This window comes from Macaca fascicularis, chromosome 16, assembly GCF_037993035.2.
Source record: "Macaca fascicularis isolate 582-1 chromosome 16, T2T-MFA8v1.1".
Classification (NCBI taxonomy): Eukaryota; Metazoa; Chordata; class Mammalia; order Primates; family Cercopithecidae; genus Macaca; species Macaca fascicularis.
The window spans coordinates 74,579,232-74,595,538 of NC_088390.1; the positions used below are offsets into that span (position 1 = coordinate 74,579,232).

The 16,307-nt window shown below is 43.2% G+C and overlaps 1 protein-coding gene and 1 long non-coding RNA gene across 9 annotated transcripts in view; one reads left to right on the forward strand and one right to left on the reverse strand.

The window, feature by feature from the left end:
* AMZ2 (archaelysin family metallopeptidase 2) overlaps positions 1–16,307 on the forward strand; it is a 59,342-nt gene that overhangs the window by 13,847 nt on the left and 29,188 nt on the right. Inside the window, exon 2 of one of the 8 annotated variants that reach the window (XM_045374514.2) lies at positions 10,920–11,025. The exons of the other annotated variants lie outside the window; for them this stretch is intronic. The gene's annotated coding sequence lies outside the window, so the exon portion shown is untranslated. The remainder of the gene's footprint in view (positions 1–10,919; positions 11,026–16,307) is intronic. 8 annotated transcript variants of the gene reach the window in all.
* Positions 5,679–16,135, reverse strand: LOC141408847 (uncharacterized). Its single transcript, XR_012426064.1, has 2 exons — positions 16,016–16,135; positions 5,679–5,914 (listed from the first exon to the last, which is right to left on the reverse strand). It is a non-coding gene; the product is annotated as an uncharacterized lncRNA (long non-coding RNA).

Below are 16,307 nucleotides of genomic sequence, written 5' to 3' on the forward strand. Positions count from 1 at the left end.
CACGCAGTTTATAGTATGCAGAGGTTTTAGTTGTAATGTTAGCAATTTATAGAAATTAAGTTTTCCATTATTGCTTTTATTTAATAAGTGCTTAAAAATATGTTATTTGTATAGGTTAGTGAAGTATATAATAAAAAAAGATTCTTTTTTTTTTTTTTTGAGACAGAGTCTCGCTCTGTGGCCCAGGCTGGAGTGCAGTGGTGCGATCTCAGCTCACTGCAAGCTCCGCCTCCCAGGTTCACGCCATTCTCCTGCCTCAGCCTCCTGAGTAGCTGGGACTACAGGCGTCTGCCACCTCGCCCGGCTAATTTTTTGTATTTTTAGTAGAGACGGGGGATGGTCTTGATCTCCTGAGCTCGTGATCTGCCCGCCTTGGCCTCCCAAAGTGCTGGGATTACAGGCGTGAGTCACCACACCCGGCCCAGCTTTTAATTTTAATAAATAATATTCCTTTTGAACTTTTTGCCTTTTTTAAAAAATAAAACTTTAAATTTTAGAATAGTTTTAGGTTTATAAAAAAGTTGCAAATATAGTAGAGGGTTTCCATATATCCTGTACTTGGTTGCCCCTGTTATTAACGTCTTAGATTAGTGTGGGATATTTGTTACAACTAATGGACCAGTACTGATACACTGTTACTAACTCAAGTCCATACTTTATTCAAATTTCCTTTTACCTGATGTCCTTCTTCTGCCTCATGATCCTATACCACATGATATTTAGTCATCATGTTTTCCTCTGGATTGTCGGTTTCTTAGACGTTCCTTGTTTTTGATGGCCTTGACAGTTTGGGGGAGTACTGATTAGGTGGAGTACTGATTAGGTATTTTGTAGAAAGCCCTCATTATGGGGTTTTCTCATGGTTAGCCTAGGTTTTTGCATTTTGGGGAGGAAGACCACAGAGGTGAAGTACAATTCTCATCTTCTTATCAAGAGTGCATGCTGTCCTCGTGACTTACCACTGATGATGTCAACCTTGGTCCCCTGGTTGAGGCAGTGCTTGTCAGGTTTCTCCACATCCTCCCCCATCCCTCAACCCCCCAATACTGTACTTTCTGGAAGCAAGTCACTGTAAACAGCCACACTTAGGGGGTGGGGAGTTATGTTCTACCTTCTTGAAGGGACAATATCTACATTAATTATTTGGAATTTTTCTGCACAGGAGATTTGTTCAGTTATTTTTTCAGACATTTATTACTATGAGTATAGATTCATTGATATTTTATACTTATTGGGTTATAATTGGATATTTATTAGGTTATAATTCAATGTCACCTTATTTATTTTGTTAGTCAACTCTGCTTTTTATTTTTTTAAGTTATAAATACATATATATCTTAAAAGTTTAAACAGTATAAAGGGTATGCTGTGAAAAATGAATCTCTCTCCTTCATAATCTCCAATCTGACCTTCCTTTCTCCGGAGGCAATCACTATTGCTATATATTCTTTTGTGCCGCCAGATGTATTCTGTGCATGTTTAATAAATACTACCTGTGTTTTCTAATATAGCCATCACTCAGTATTCTCAAGGATTGCTTCCAGAGCCCTCTGCAGATAGCAAAATCCGTGGATGCCCAAGTCCTGCAGTTGGCCATGTGGAATCTGCTGATATGAAAAGTTGGCATTCCATATCCAAGGGTTCTGCATCCTGAGAATACTGTATTTTCAGTTCGAGGTTGGTTGAATCCAAGGATGCAGAACCTTTGGCCACAGAGGGCCGACTGTAGTGCCTTTTCAGTTTTAACTTGGATAAAATGATTAGGTAAGATTCTGCAAGGACACTTTTAAGTGCCTGGTTCTGAGTTCTGCTCTTCTGCATGCATTATCTGCTATACATACAATCCTATTAATTTTCCCCATTCTCCATTTGCTTAAAAATGGAATGTTTATATTTAATAAAGATACCCAGATAGCTGTATCCAAGCTTGTTCTCACATATTCTGCATCAGTATTCCTGTGAATTCATGCATATTTTTGGAGAATGATAGGCTCTCACATATAAATACTGTTGGGCACAAATATACTTTTTCTTCAGAAAAAAGTATTCTTAGTTACCATGGATTATATTTATTCATATCTGGTAGTTGAAAGTATTTCTCTATTAGATCTCTTTAGAAAAATGTGTAATTTTTTTATTAGAAAAGTTTCAGTGTTCAGAAGTCTTTGGGAGATCAATAATTGCAGTAACACAATCTCCGCCTTAGTCTCCCCTCCATATAGATCAAATCATAGGAAATTTTATTAATTTCCGCCAGCTCACTTCCCCCCTTAATTTCCTTTTGTGAATCATGGCATTAAAATAGACCAATGCCTTTTTGCTCTCCTGTATTTTAGTACAACAACAGAGAACCATCTTCAGTTCTCTAAAAGGCAATGTGAGATAGGATTTTATGAAGTATGTTGAATTAGAAATATTTTCCAGAATAAAAAATAAAAATAGAAAAAAAAACAGAAAGAAAAACAATATTTTCCAGGGCAAGCTTGTCTGTGTATGAAATTATATATACAGTGTAATCATAATTAAATAAAGAACAAAAGCAAAGCAGGAATGGATAATCAAAAGTGTTAAGTGATCTGATTTGGGGGAATGTAAAAAACTAAAAATGTTAATATAGGGCGATTGATAAATTTCATTATGAATTATCATGTGATAGAACACTACGTGTTGGAGAATTAAGTAAAGTACCATGCAAAAACTGTGCCTGGGTCATTGAGATACTTAAATTCTCTTCCTCTAAACAACCAACTGGGTCAGCTTTTATCATTGAAAAATAACCAGTCAGCATAGTAGAATCGTAGTTGCTTTCCTTTTCATATTTTTTGCATTTTCTACAATGAGCATGTTATAGTTCAATATAATTCAGCATGTAATGTACTTTTAAAAATTAGTTAAACCTTTTGTAGTAATGGAGAACAACAAAGAAAGCATTGAGCTTTAGGCCACAATATGTTCTTAGAAAGTTAGATGACTAAAATTTGTATGCTGTGAGATTGCCTTGCAACCTGCAGTTATGCTCTTAGTACTACATGGAGTACATGGAAATAAGGTGAGTTGCACCTTGGATTTAATGGTGGGATCTGGACCCCAAAAATGACATAAATCATTTTTTCTTTCTTTCCTTTTTTTTTTTTGTTAAGGCACAACATCAACCTGGTACTAGAGGAGGACAGATTCACAAGAATTGAAAATTGATGGGGAAGAAAAGGGGAAACGAACATTTTTGAGTGCCTACTGTGGGCCAGGTGCCCAGCTAGGTGTTTTACAATTCTTTAATCCTCTCAGCACCTTTTTAAGGAGTGTATTGTTAATGAATTGAACATTCAAATAGAAGAATTCCCCATTAAAACACCAGTCCACCGCTGTTAACCTTTATTTGCTCTCTCTGGTAACCAAAATCTTGGCTATGATAGTCAGTTTAGGACCACCCAGTCCAGGTAAATACCCAAAATAATATCTAATAGTGTTCTTTAACTTGGGGTTTTATGAGATGAAAACAATGGAAACCACTGGGGTTCTGATAATGGCCAAGAATAATTTACAGCTTAACAGGAATTTCAGAATCGTAGCCTGTCCTGATGACTTCAACTTGATGTTAACCTCTCAAACAAAATACTTCATTTTTAATGTATAACTCTCTGGTTTTTATACAAACACACACATGTCTGCTTTAGGAGAGTTTAATTCTATTTTGATAGCTAAATTTTTCTTCTCCATTTTTCCTCAATATTTTACTAAAAATTTCAAATGTACAGAAAGGTTGAAAGACTTATACAGTTACCAGCCTGACCAACATGGCAAAACCCCGTCTCTACTAAAAATGCAAAAATTAGCCAGGCCTGGTGGCGCTTGCCTGTAATCCCAGCTACTTTGGAAGCTGAGGCAGGAGAATTGCTTGAACTTGGGAGGCAGAGATTGCAGTGAGCCGAGATCGCGCCACTGCATTCCAGCCTGAGCAACAGAGCTAGAGTCTGTCTCAAAAAAAAAATAATAATAAAAAGAATGATACAGTAAATACTCATGTATTCATTGTCTAGATCTGTACTTTACTACATATTTGTAACTAAATATACAGCTTACTGTATTTGCTTTATCCTATGCCTGCATGGTAATTAAGTTTTATAATGCTTTATTTTGCTTATTTGAAGGAAGTTTATTTTTAGAAGAAATTTTTCTAAGTGGAGATGGTTTCTAAAATCTGGTAGGTTAATTCTTTGTTTAGTTTTGAAATATTATGCAAAGTGTAGATATACTTGTTTGTAGAATATGCATATTTAGCATAGATCAGATACAACGTAATTTTCTTTCGTCCTTTAATGTTTTTCTCTCTGCTGAACACTTTGGGTCTATTTTTCTTGTTTTTTTTTTTTGTTGTTGTGTATGTTTTGTTTTTGTTTTTTGAGACAGTCTCACTCTGTCACCCAGGCTGGAGTGCAGTGGGCATGATCTCGACTCACTACAACCTCCGTCTCCCGGGTTCAAGCAATTCTCATGTCTCAGCCTCCCAAGTAGCTGCGATTATAGGTGTGCGCCACCACGCCCCGCCAAGTTTTGTATTTTTGGTAGAGATGGGGTTTCACCATGTTGGCCAGGTTGGTCTCAAACTTGTAGCCTCAAGTGATTCCCCTGCCTCGGCCTCATGAAGTGCTGGGATTCCAGGCATGAGCCATTGTGCTGGGGACCTATTTTTGTCTGTTTTACTTATGGCTATAATTGCCATAGGTTTTTGGATCTAAAACCAGTATGAATGTATGTATGTATATGTGTATATACATACTATATATACATACACACATATATACAAGAGTGTTTAGCAAGATAGACTATTTGAAATTAGATTCTTCCTAGAAAATCAGAGAAGTATGGTCATCCAACCAATTTAAATGGTCTAAACCTAGTAGGCAATTAAAAACATTTTTTTGGCTGGGTGCAGTGGCTCAGGCTTGTATTCCCAGCACTTTAGGAGGCTGAGGTGGGCGGATCATGAGGTCAGGAGATTGAGACCATCCTGGCTAACACAGTGAAACCCCATATCTACTAAAAGTACAAAAAATTAGCTGGGTGTGGTGGCACATACCTGTAGTCCCAGCTACTCGGGAGGCTGAGGCAGGAGAATCGCTTGAACCCAGGAGATGGAGGTTGCAGTGAACCGAGATCATGCCACTGCACTCCAGCCTGGGTGACAGAGCGAGACTCTGTCTCAAAAAACAAACAAAACCAAAACAAAACAAAACAAAAAAAAGAGTAACTGAGCTTGTAGGGTTATAGGACAGTTACATAAAATAAATCCTGAAGGTGTAGTAATATAGTAAATGCTCAATGTTAGCTGTTCTTTGATCTCTGCATTTAAGGAGCTCAGTCTAGTCAGAGAGACAGAACTAACATATGTAAAACAAGTAGAGGGCAATGAAATGATACTGATCACAAAGATACATTAGTTTATGGACGGGAGAGAGATGTGTTGACTGGAAAAGTTGGAGCTAGCCTGTAAGAGGAAGTGAGCCTGAACCGCCTGAAGGATGGTGGCTTTTAGATACATAAAGAGGCGACGTGGCCCACCAAGATGGGAGACAGCTGGAGGTGTTTAGTTCTAGGAGGCACATCTGTCTGATGGAAGGGTACGTGGAATTTTTACCTCTGACTTGTAAAAACAGACTTTTAGAAGGCAGTAGCTTGGGTTCTTAGGCATTGTTTATTGTATTTGCACTGTTGTGCAAATGAACGAACATGTAATGGTGTTCAGACGGGAAGCTTTCTGCAGATCTTGGTGGGCACTCTGGTGAGCTGGAACAGTGCAGAGGCTGCCGATTCCACACACCAAGGTGTAAGGAGGGCCCTGCAGGCCAGTCAGCAGTTTGGACTTGATGCAGTGAGGAACCCCACTGTGGGTTCTGGAGTCCTGATGCAGGTTATTCTAGAGAAACATAGAGTGGCTTAGAGATGGACTTGAGAGGTGAGACATTCAAGGCCAGAAAACTAGTGAAGAGATGGCAGCCACGTCTGAGATGAGAAGAAAGTGGGAGCAGTGGGAACAGGAGGAAAGAGAACACGTCAGAAATATTCAAAGAAGGAGCAACAGGATTTGGTACAAAATAGACGATAGAGAAGAGGCCATGGGGAAGGGAGACTTGAAGAAACTGGGACTGTTGGGGGCCAGGCAGTAGAAGGGAGTGTGCACTAAGAGGATTTGGAGTAGAGGAGCCGGTAAGGGTAAAAGATGAGTTTTCTTACTGAGTACGTTTTGTTTGATTGTGAATAGACTGTCTGTTAAGTGCAAATGACTGGTGAGCATTCACGAATGAGAGATTGGAATGGAAGTGTATCTGGCTGTTTTAGCTTTCTTTGATGGCCCCGCCCACCCCCCTCCCCAACCCCCAGCAATGGCAGTGGTGGCAGCCGCAGTCGTGGTAGACATCTTAAGAGCTGACACATCACCTATGTGCCAAACACAGCTCTTCTGCTCTTCACTCAAATATTTTTTTTTTTTTTTTTTTTTGAGACAGGGTCTTGCTGTCTCACCCAAATTAGCATGCAGTGGCACAATCTCGGCTCATTGCAACCTCTGCCTCCCAGGCTCAAGTGATTTTCCTGTCTCAGCCTCCCGAGTAGCTGAGACTACAGGTGCATGCCACTGCACCTGGCTAATTTTTGTATTTTTTTTATGGAGACGGGGTTTTGCCATGTCACCTAGGCTGGTCTCAAACTACTGAACTCAGGTGATCCACCCACCTCGGTGTCCCAAAGTACTGGGATCACAGGCATGAACCACCACACCAGGCCTTTTAAACGCTTCTCATTTAGTCCTCACAGCAACCTTATGAATTTTATCTCTACTTTACAAATGAGGAAATTGTGACACAGGTTAAATGAGTTGCCTAGTGTCACACAGCTAGTATGTGTGTGTCCTCATCAACAGACTCTGCTCTGCCAGACTATTTAGCACTTGATTACATGAAGTTCTGTGCGTCATGTGAAGCAGCCTTTAGATTGCTAACTAAATTGTTAGCTTTAATAGAGACAATAATAGAGAACTTTTTATTGTTATGGAATTACGTTTTTTCAAAGCTGAGGGCCAGCATGTTTCTGAAGGAGCTGGTGTAGGTGTATGCTGTAAATTGGTATTGCCTTCTAGAAAGCAGTTGGGTGTTAAGTATCCAGAGTCATTAAAATGTTTGTCACCTTTGACCTCATAATCGTATCCCTGATTATTTTAATCTTAAGAAATAGTCCAAAAGAAAAAAAATTTTGTGCATGAGAATTTTAATTGCAGCATTTCTGTTCATTATGGCTAAAAATTGGAAACGACCTTAATGACCACTAGTAGGGGAATGTTCATGTGAAGTACAACACATGAATGCATTTGGTCTATGTGATTGTCTTGTAAAATGAGGTATGACTGTATCAGCATATGGAGCAGTTCACAAAATATTAAGCAAAAACGTAGAGGTAGGCTGAACATTGTGTGCATATGCTGATTATAAGTAAAGTAGGTGTGTATGTGAACAAAAGCTAGAAGAAAACATAGAAAAGCTAACACTTGAGTCCTAGAGTTATTTAATGAGTGGCTGTTGGTTGCCAGTAGCTGAGAACCTGCCTACTTTTTAAAAATTCTTGATTCTGGCCAGGGGTGGTGGCTCACATCTGTAATTCCAGCACTTTGGGAGGCCAAGGCGGGCAAATCACTTGAGGTCAGGAGTTCGATACCAGCCTGGCCAACATGGTGAAACCCTGCCTTTACTAAAAATACAAAAAATTAGCCAGCTGTGGTGGTGTATGCCTGTAGTCCCAGCTACTTGGGAGGCTGAGGCAGGAGAATCACTTGAACCCGGGAGGCGGAGATTGCAGTGAGCCAAGATTGCACCACTGCGCTCCAGCCTGCGCAACAGAGCAAGACTCCATCCCAAATATATATATATAGTATATAATATATATAATAATATATAATATATAATATATAAAATATATATAATATATAATATATATAATATTATATATTTTGGGATATATAATAATATATAATATATATAATAATATATAATATATGATATATAATATATAATTATATAATATATATTATATATAGTATATATAAAAATTCCATTGTATCATTTTGAGACAGTGAGTATTCTTGTTGTAATGAAATTTCAAAATCATATTACACTATTCAGAAAGGCATAAAATGCAGCATTGTGAATAACGGTCAGCATTGTTTTAAATCCTGCCTTGATTTTTAAAATATTTTGACCTTGATGATAAATATTAGCTGTCCTGCTCATGTATTACCAGAAAGCTGTGTTGTAGTTTTGGAAAACTGCTAGACTAAGAAGGAAGAACCAGTTACATTGCATAAGGAAGTGTGCCATCACAGAGTAGCCGGTGACTTGTGGGACCAGCAGCTTCTGTTCAGGGTCTTACAGTTCACTGACCAAGAGTGCAGAGAAGAGTTCATTTGATCCTTGCAACAGCCCTCCTTCCCAGGTAGATAGGCCAAGTGTGATCACCTCCATTTCACAGACAGAGGTGCTGGCACTCAGAGTAAGTGACTAGTTTGAGTTCTTGGGTCAATAAGTAAGAAAGCTGGAACATAGTTAATTATAGGAGAGAAAGGGTTTTTCACACGTAATACAGCAGCAGTGAAAATGTAGAAGTTCTAAGTCATCAGTGGGGTTGCACAGTTAAGGAACTTTTAGAATAGGTTAGAGAGAGGTGGGCAGAACTTGGAACTGGGAAGTGATCCTTGTGAATTGGCATTGGATTCAGATCCCATTGCTTTTAATAGAGGAGCAAGGAGCAGTGTGGAGAAGGTGGATATGCAGACAGGAAGATCACGCTGGCTAGGACCAAGAGTGGCTGACAGCGCAAGCTGTGCTTGCACTTTTCTTCTCCTAAACAGAATGAGGGGCTTTCTCTTGGTATCGCAAAGCAGGTGTGAGGAAATGGCTGGAGGTAATGGCTGTACTCCTGGTTGCTCTGACTCCAGCCTCTCTGGCAAATGAAAATTATTTTCCAGGTTCTCACCTCTCACATGAAATTTTACTGTTGATCTCAAGAGAAACTGGGATAGAAAATTTGGACTTTGAGTCTAACTATTAATATTTAAAAATCTGTGACCTTGGAAACAGGTCATTAAAGTCTTTCTGGGAGAGATTTAAGATCTTTAAAAATTGAAACTAGACTCACTTGAGCATTTGAATCCCCAAACAAACCAAGAGGTCATTTAAGAAACAAAAACAAAAACACCTTTTCTTATGCTATTGTTGGAACAAGGGAATATTTATCTGTGTAAAAAGAAACAATACAAACTGTTGTGTAGCAGAGTGGGCACAATCCTGGTTAACTGGCACCAGGGGATGTCGTGTCAGTACAGGATGCTCTCCCAGAATGACCTGTTTCATTGCCCACAGAGTGGGTTGTTGGAAAAGAAAAGGGAGACTTTTCGGTCCTGAGAACGTAGGAAACTCAAGGTTTACAGGTTAAACCAGAGGTCTGTTTTGGTGACTTGGGAAATTTGGCAAATCCTCAAAAAACAGATGGCCCAGGGCAATGTTTTAAAATACAAGCTGTAGACCGGGCGTGGTGGTTCACGCCTGTAATACCAGTACTGTGGGAGGCTTAGGTGGGTGGATCACTTGAGGTCAGGAGTTCGAGACCAGCCTGGCCAACATGGTAAAACCACATCTCTACTAAAAATACAAAAATTAGGTGGACCTGTGGCAGGCACCTGTAATGCCAGCTATTTGGGAGGCTGAGGCAGGAGAATTGTTTGTATCTGGGAAGCAGAGGTTGCAGTGAGCCAAGATCGTGCCACTGCACTCTAGCCTGGGTGACAGAGAGACTCCATCTCAAAAAAAAAAAAAAAAAAAAAAAAATTAAAAATAAAAACCAGGCGCGGTGGCTCACGGCTATAATCCCAGCACTTTGGGAGGCCTAGGTGGGCAGATCACCTGATGTCGGGTATTTGAGACCAGCCTGGCTAACACAGTAAAACCCCATCTCTACTGAAAATACAAAAGTTAGCTGGGTATGGCAGCACGTGCCTGTAGTCCCAGCAACTCAGGAGGCTGTCTCTTTAACCCTGGATGGGGAGGTTGCAGTAAGCCAAGATCGCGCCACTGCACTCCAGCTTGGGTGACAGAGCAAGACTCCGGCTCTAAATAAATAAATAAATAAATAAATAAAAGTACACGCTGTAATTTTTCCTCAGAAATTAGTGGGGCCTCTGAAATACGGTATTGTGGTTGGCGTTAAGGGGTATCCATGCAAATGCTGTGCAAGAATGTTTCACAGTGTTCCTTTTTCTTTGAAGTACACCAAGAAAACAAAAGGCTCAAACAAGTATGTGATACAAATTAGCCATTCAAGGAGGCTGTGTTCAGCTTCTCTGTTTGCCACAAGAATACTGAGGGAAGTTGTGTCCAGAATTAACATTTATACTGAGTAGAGGAGTATGTTGATTTTTCTTTTCCCCATAAAGGTTCGTGGTAGGAAAACAGAAGCTATCAAGTCTTTTTAAAAGTCAATGATTCTTCTGTAATGACCTACACTGCCGCTTTAGACACGCTTGATTTTCTGCCCCTGCCAACTGGTGAAGGGGAGACGGAACACAGAATGAACTGAAGGCCAAGCACTGCTGACCTTGCAGGGAGAAAAAGTCCACAAGTGCCCACCACGATGCCTGGCTAATTTTTGCGTTTTTAGTAGAGACGGGGTTTCACCATGCTGGCCAGGCTGGTCTCCAACTCCTGACCTCAGGTGATCCACCCGCCTCAGCCTCCCAAAGTGCTGCGATTACAGGCGTGAGCCACCACGCCCAGCCAGGAAGCCAATTTATAACAAGCTTTCTTGGTAAACATGGGTGATTAGTTGATGACCCTAATGGTCCCTACCCCTCAAAGTTTGGTGCATCCTCTTTCTCCCAGCTGTGTGAGGGCACAACACGAAATTGGCCATCTGAGGACCAGGAAGAGAGCGCTCCCCAGAACCCAACCATGCTGGCACTTGACTTTGGACTTCCTAGCCTCTGCTGTGAGTGATAAATGCTTGTTGTATAATCCTCCCAGCCTGTGATACTCTGTGATAGCAGCCCAAGCTGACTAAGACACTTGGCAAGTGCATCTCCACAGTAAGATCCGAGCTGTCTCAGCCTGGAAGTTGGCGTTTCCAGATGGCGTTGAGGAGAATGACCAAAGTTTGTCTTTCTTTTTTTTGAGACAGAGTCTTGCTCTGGCTGCAGTGCAGTGGTGCGATCTCAGCTCATTGTAACCTCCGCCCCCTGGGTTCAAGCAATTTCATGTGCCTCAGCCTCCTGAGTAGCTGGGATTACAGGCATGTGCCACCACACCCAGATAATGTTTGTGTTTTTAGTAGAGATGGGGTTTTGCCATGTTGGCCAGGCTGGTCTCGAACTCCTGACTTCAAGCGATCCACCCACTCGGCCTCCCAAAGTGCTGGGATTATGGGCGTGAACCACCACATCCAGCCCAAAGTTTTTCTCTTTGACCTTTCATTTTCTATTATTGATCGATCTCCTCACCTTTTTTTTTTTTTTTTTTTTTGAGATAGGGTCTTGTTCTGTCACCCAGGCTCGAGTGCAGCGGCGTGATCATAGCTTATTGTAGCCTCAAACTCCCAGACTCAAGCAATCCCCCTTTAGCCTCCTGAGTAGCTGGGACTAAAGATGCAGGCCACCACACCTAGATAATTTTTATTTTTTTGTAGAGATGGGATCTCATTATGTTGCCCAGGCTGTTCTCATACTCCTGGGCTCCAGTGATCCTCCAACCTTAGCCTCTCAAAGCACTGGGATTGTAGGTGTGAGACATCACGCCCGGCCCTAACCCCCTTTCTGATTGGCACATTCTTAACATACCTCACAAGAGGTTAGAAGTGTTTTTGTAAATGTACCTCTTTTTTTTTTTCCAAATTCAGTTGTAACCAAGTCTTGCTAAAAAACCCATTCTGATCTCTTAAGGTAACTTTATATTTCTTTACATTAGAACTTTATATTTCTTCTAATCCATATGCATTGGTTTCACAGTTTTACAGTTTTGTAATTGCCAAAACAATGCAGGATTCTCAGTCACATCGGAATTTCAGATGAACAATGAGTAATTTTTTAGTATAAGTATGCCCCATAAATTTCATGGGATATACTTACATTAAAAGTTATTTGTTGTTCATTTGAAATTTTAGTTAACTAAACACCCTTTATTTTCATTTGTAAAACCTGGCCACCCTCTCTCCAAGGGAAATCCTAGTTCCCTATTTCCATATTGGTGGAGGTGGTGGTGACCTCATGATTGCTCATATAACCTATCCACAGTTTCAAGAAGGAAGGAAAGGTAATTCTGTATGCTAAAAAGACACATACACACAAATAACAAATCTGTCCTCATGCAAGGCACAGTACTGGATGACTCAAGGAGAGTGATATCTGGTCAAGCACAAGCCCTTGGATGCGGTGGCTCATGCCTGTTATCCCAGCACTTCGGGAGGCTGAGGCAGGTGGATCATGTGAGCCCAGGAATTCGAGACCAACCTGGACAACATGGGAAAAACCCCTCTCTACAAAAAAAAAAAAAAAAATACAAGAAAATTAGCCAGGCGTGGTGGCACATTCCTGTTAGTACCAGCTACTCGGGAGGCTGAGGTGGGAGGATCACTTGAGCCCAGGAGGTCCAGGCTGCAGTGAACCATGGTCATGCCACTGCACTCCAGCCTGGACAACAAAGTGAGACCCAGCCTTGGAAAAAAAGAAAAATTAAAATAATTTAAAAAAAATGTAAAAAGTGTATATACATCTTGGTCTACAGATTAGATGCATTCAGAGAAAATCACCTGAAAATCAGTTTCTGAAAAGTAAATTTATTTCCCTAGTTTTCAATAAAAAATGAGTATACTAGAACCCCAATCTGCCAATTTATCATTTGGTCCTTAGCAAGTATATAAACTAAAAACTTCACTGAGACTCAGCTTTCTCCTCTATCAAATGTAGCCTAAATGGCTACCTTTCCTTCCAGCCAACGCCAGGGGAAGTGCTTGGTGAGGAAGGGGTAAGCAGCATGACAGGCCCTCCAAGATGGCCCCCTGGCATCTGTGATCTCCCTGTTTCCTTCTCAATAAAATGAATGCAGATCAAGCAACTTCTAGGAGTGAGCGTTCTGAAAGGGGCTGTGGGATAGAACACATCCCTGCATCCCCTGAAGAGTTAGACTCCAGCTGGAAAGACAGGACATATGTAGTCATCGGTTACAGTGGTAGCCCTCAGTGAACTGCACCTCCTGGTATTCATGCCCTCTATAGATCACTTCACTGGATCTGGGCTGCCTGAAACAACAAAATGTGACAGAGGTGACACTGTGCCAGCTGTGCCAAGGGGCACATGTGGAGGGGCTCACTTCAGGGTGCTGGATGAAGAACAGAGCAGGAGGCTGGGCGGGGTGGCTCATGCCTGTAATTCCAGCACTGTGGGAGGCCAAGGCAGGTGGATCACCTGGGATCAGGAGTTCGAGACCAGCCTGGCCAACATGGTGAAACCCCCATCTCTAGTAAAAATACAAAAATTAGACAGGCGTGGTGGTGGGCACCTGTAATCCCAGCTACTCGGGAGGCTGAGGCAAGAGAACAGCTTGAACCCGGCAGGTGGAGGTTGCAGTGAGCCGAGATTGTGCCAGTGCACTCCAGCCTGGGCAACAAGAGTGAGACTCCATCTCAAAAAAACAAAACAAAACAAAACAGGACAGGGACAGATGCTGGGCTTCGAAGACTGCACAAGCTCTAGGGAAACCTTAGTGGATTCCACATTTGTAGTCCTGGGAACCCTGAGCCACCATGTAACGAACCTTACTTTCCTGTTGGAAAGGCCACGTGGAGAGTGAGAGGCCCCTGAGACTATATGGAGGAGAACGAGGGGCTCAGCCAGACATGTGCCCATGTTCAAGCTGACCCAGCCACCCTCCGGACTCTGGAGCTACACCGGCCGGGACCCCTTTACATGGGATTGGTGAAGCCACATCTTCAACTTATTCTTGGGTGTGCAAGATGCAAGTTAACATGGATCATTCTTGGGTATGCAAAAGATCAGGAATGTTTAAGCAAAGCAACCCATGTCTAGGTGAAGGTGATGTTCCCCCAGACAGGGAACAGCACCCAGTATGCCCTGTTTAAATTCCAGACCCACAGATTTGTGGGCAAATAGCATTTTGGTTGTTTTTAAGGCACCTCGATGTTGGGTAGTCGGTTATGTAGTAACAGGTAATGAAATCTCCAACTGTCAGGAAAAGTCAAATGTCCCTCAAAATGTTAGGAATCTGTGCCTTCCAACCAGCCAGGTTTCTCCGGGTCGAAAGCAAGGACATGTCCAGTTCTAACACAGGCAGGAACACTTCCTGTTGGGGAGTGAGCAGGAATTTCCTGGGAGGACCCCAGGTTTCTGGATCCTGGGTGGGTGTGGGGACAGGCACCCAGGCTGAAGGGCTCGCCTGTGTCTGTTCAGCCACGGCTGTGCTTCCCCAGAGAGGAAACATCATGCGGAGCTGCGTTTGAGGTGGGGGTGTCAGTGCCATGGAATCAGGGCTACCTCTACTGCACAGAGCACCGTGACGTCGCCTGCCTTCCAGGCAATAGCAAAAACCAGAAGAGACAGGTGGTAGCGAAAAGGGAGAGTGGAGCGGAGGGAGAGAGGGATAGAGGCCAAAAAACACCCCATGAGGCAGCAAGGGCAGCTGCCAAGGCTTCAGTTAACCCGAGACAGAAGCAGGACTTGCCACCCGGCCACAGAGACTGGAGGGCTGCAGAAGGGCGCACATGCGAAGGGACTGACTTCAGGGCGTTGGATGGAGTACAGGGCAGGGACAGATGCTGGGCACTGAAGACAGCACAAGCTCTGATGGGGCCGGGAGGGGCCAGGATACTACACACACAGGGCCAGCAGGCCAGCACACGCGGACGCAGCAGGACGCAGCAGTGCAGGCGTCCCGCTGCGGATGTAGGCTGCTTGGGGCAGTGGTAGGTCAGTGTAGCCAGCAGGAGGAGCAGGTGGAATTGTGAATGCCAGGCCAAAGCAGCATATGGGCCAGGCTGATTGAAGGCTGGGCCTATGCCTGGTTCATCTTGGGCTCCCCAGCCCCTAGCACATAATAATAGATGCTCAATAAATGCTTGCCAACAGATGGACTTTGCCTCTAGGTCACTGGGAAACAGTGAAGCTGTCTCCACAGGGGTGACCCAAATGAAAGCAGTGAAAGGAATGCTGGAGTGGCCAGAGAGGCTGGCTGGAGAAGGCCCATGAGGCTTCCGCAGCCTCCCGAGGAGGGGAGGCAAGGGCAGGGCTGAGGAGGGGACAGAGGATGGAGAGAGCCTTGTCCCTAGGAAGCATTTTGCCGATGGGCAGTCAGGGTAGGAGTGGATCCCAGGGGCCTGGGCTGTGGCCCAGCCTCGCCATGAATTCACCATGTGACCCCAGCAAGTCACCCCCTCTCTCTAGGGCTCAGCTCCATCTCTGTGCGTCTGAGAAGTCAGATGGGAAGTTTCCCTTTCGGTCAGACTGTGATGCTGAGATTTGGTGACTGATGTAAAGCGTGGGTGGGGTGGCGTCAGGAAAGGGAAGGAGCACCAAGGATCAAAGATAGTTCTGAGGAGGATAGTGGAGAAAATGATGTGGCTGTGGGCAGAAATAGGAAGTCTCAGGATGGGGAGCTGAGCTTGGGCAGGAAAGATGACGTATGGACGGCTAGGGGAGCTTGGAGGAGACGAGGGCCCAACTCCACAGCAAACAGGCAGTGGAAGCGAAAAGGACAGCCAACTGGAACATGCCCCCTGCAACTGGGTGTGATAGGCTGAAATGTCTCCCTCCCCAAAATATATCCACCCCCTGATCCCCAGAACCTGTGAATACAAGGGTCTTTGCAGATGTGATTAAGTGAGGGTCTTGACATGGAAGGAGATTATCCTGGACTACATGGGTGGACCCTAAATACAGTTCTTTTATTTTCATTTTGTAGAGACGGGGTCTTACCATGTTGCCCAGCATGATCTTGAATTCCTGGCCCCAAGTGATCCTCCCGCCTCAGCCTCCCAAGGCACTGGGATTACAGGTGTGAGCCACTGCATCTGGCCAATGCAGGTGTCTCTGTAAGAGGGAGACAGAGGGACATTAGACACACCGAGGAGAAGGCCGTGTGAAGATGGAGCAGAGAGAGATTTGAAGATGCTGGCCTTGAAGACTGGAGTGATGCAGCCACGAGCCAAGGAATGCTGCTGGCCACCAGAAGCTGGAAGAGACCAGAAACGGATTCTCCCCTGAAGCC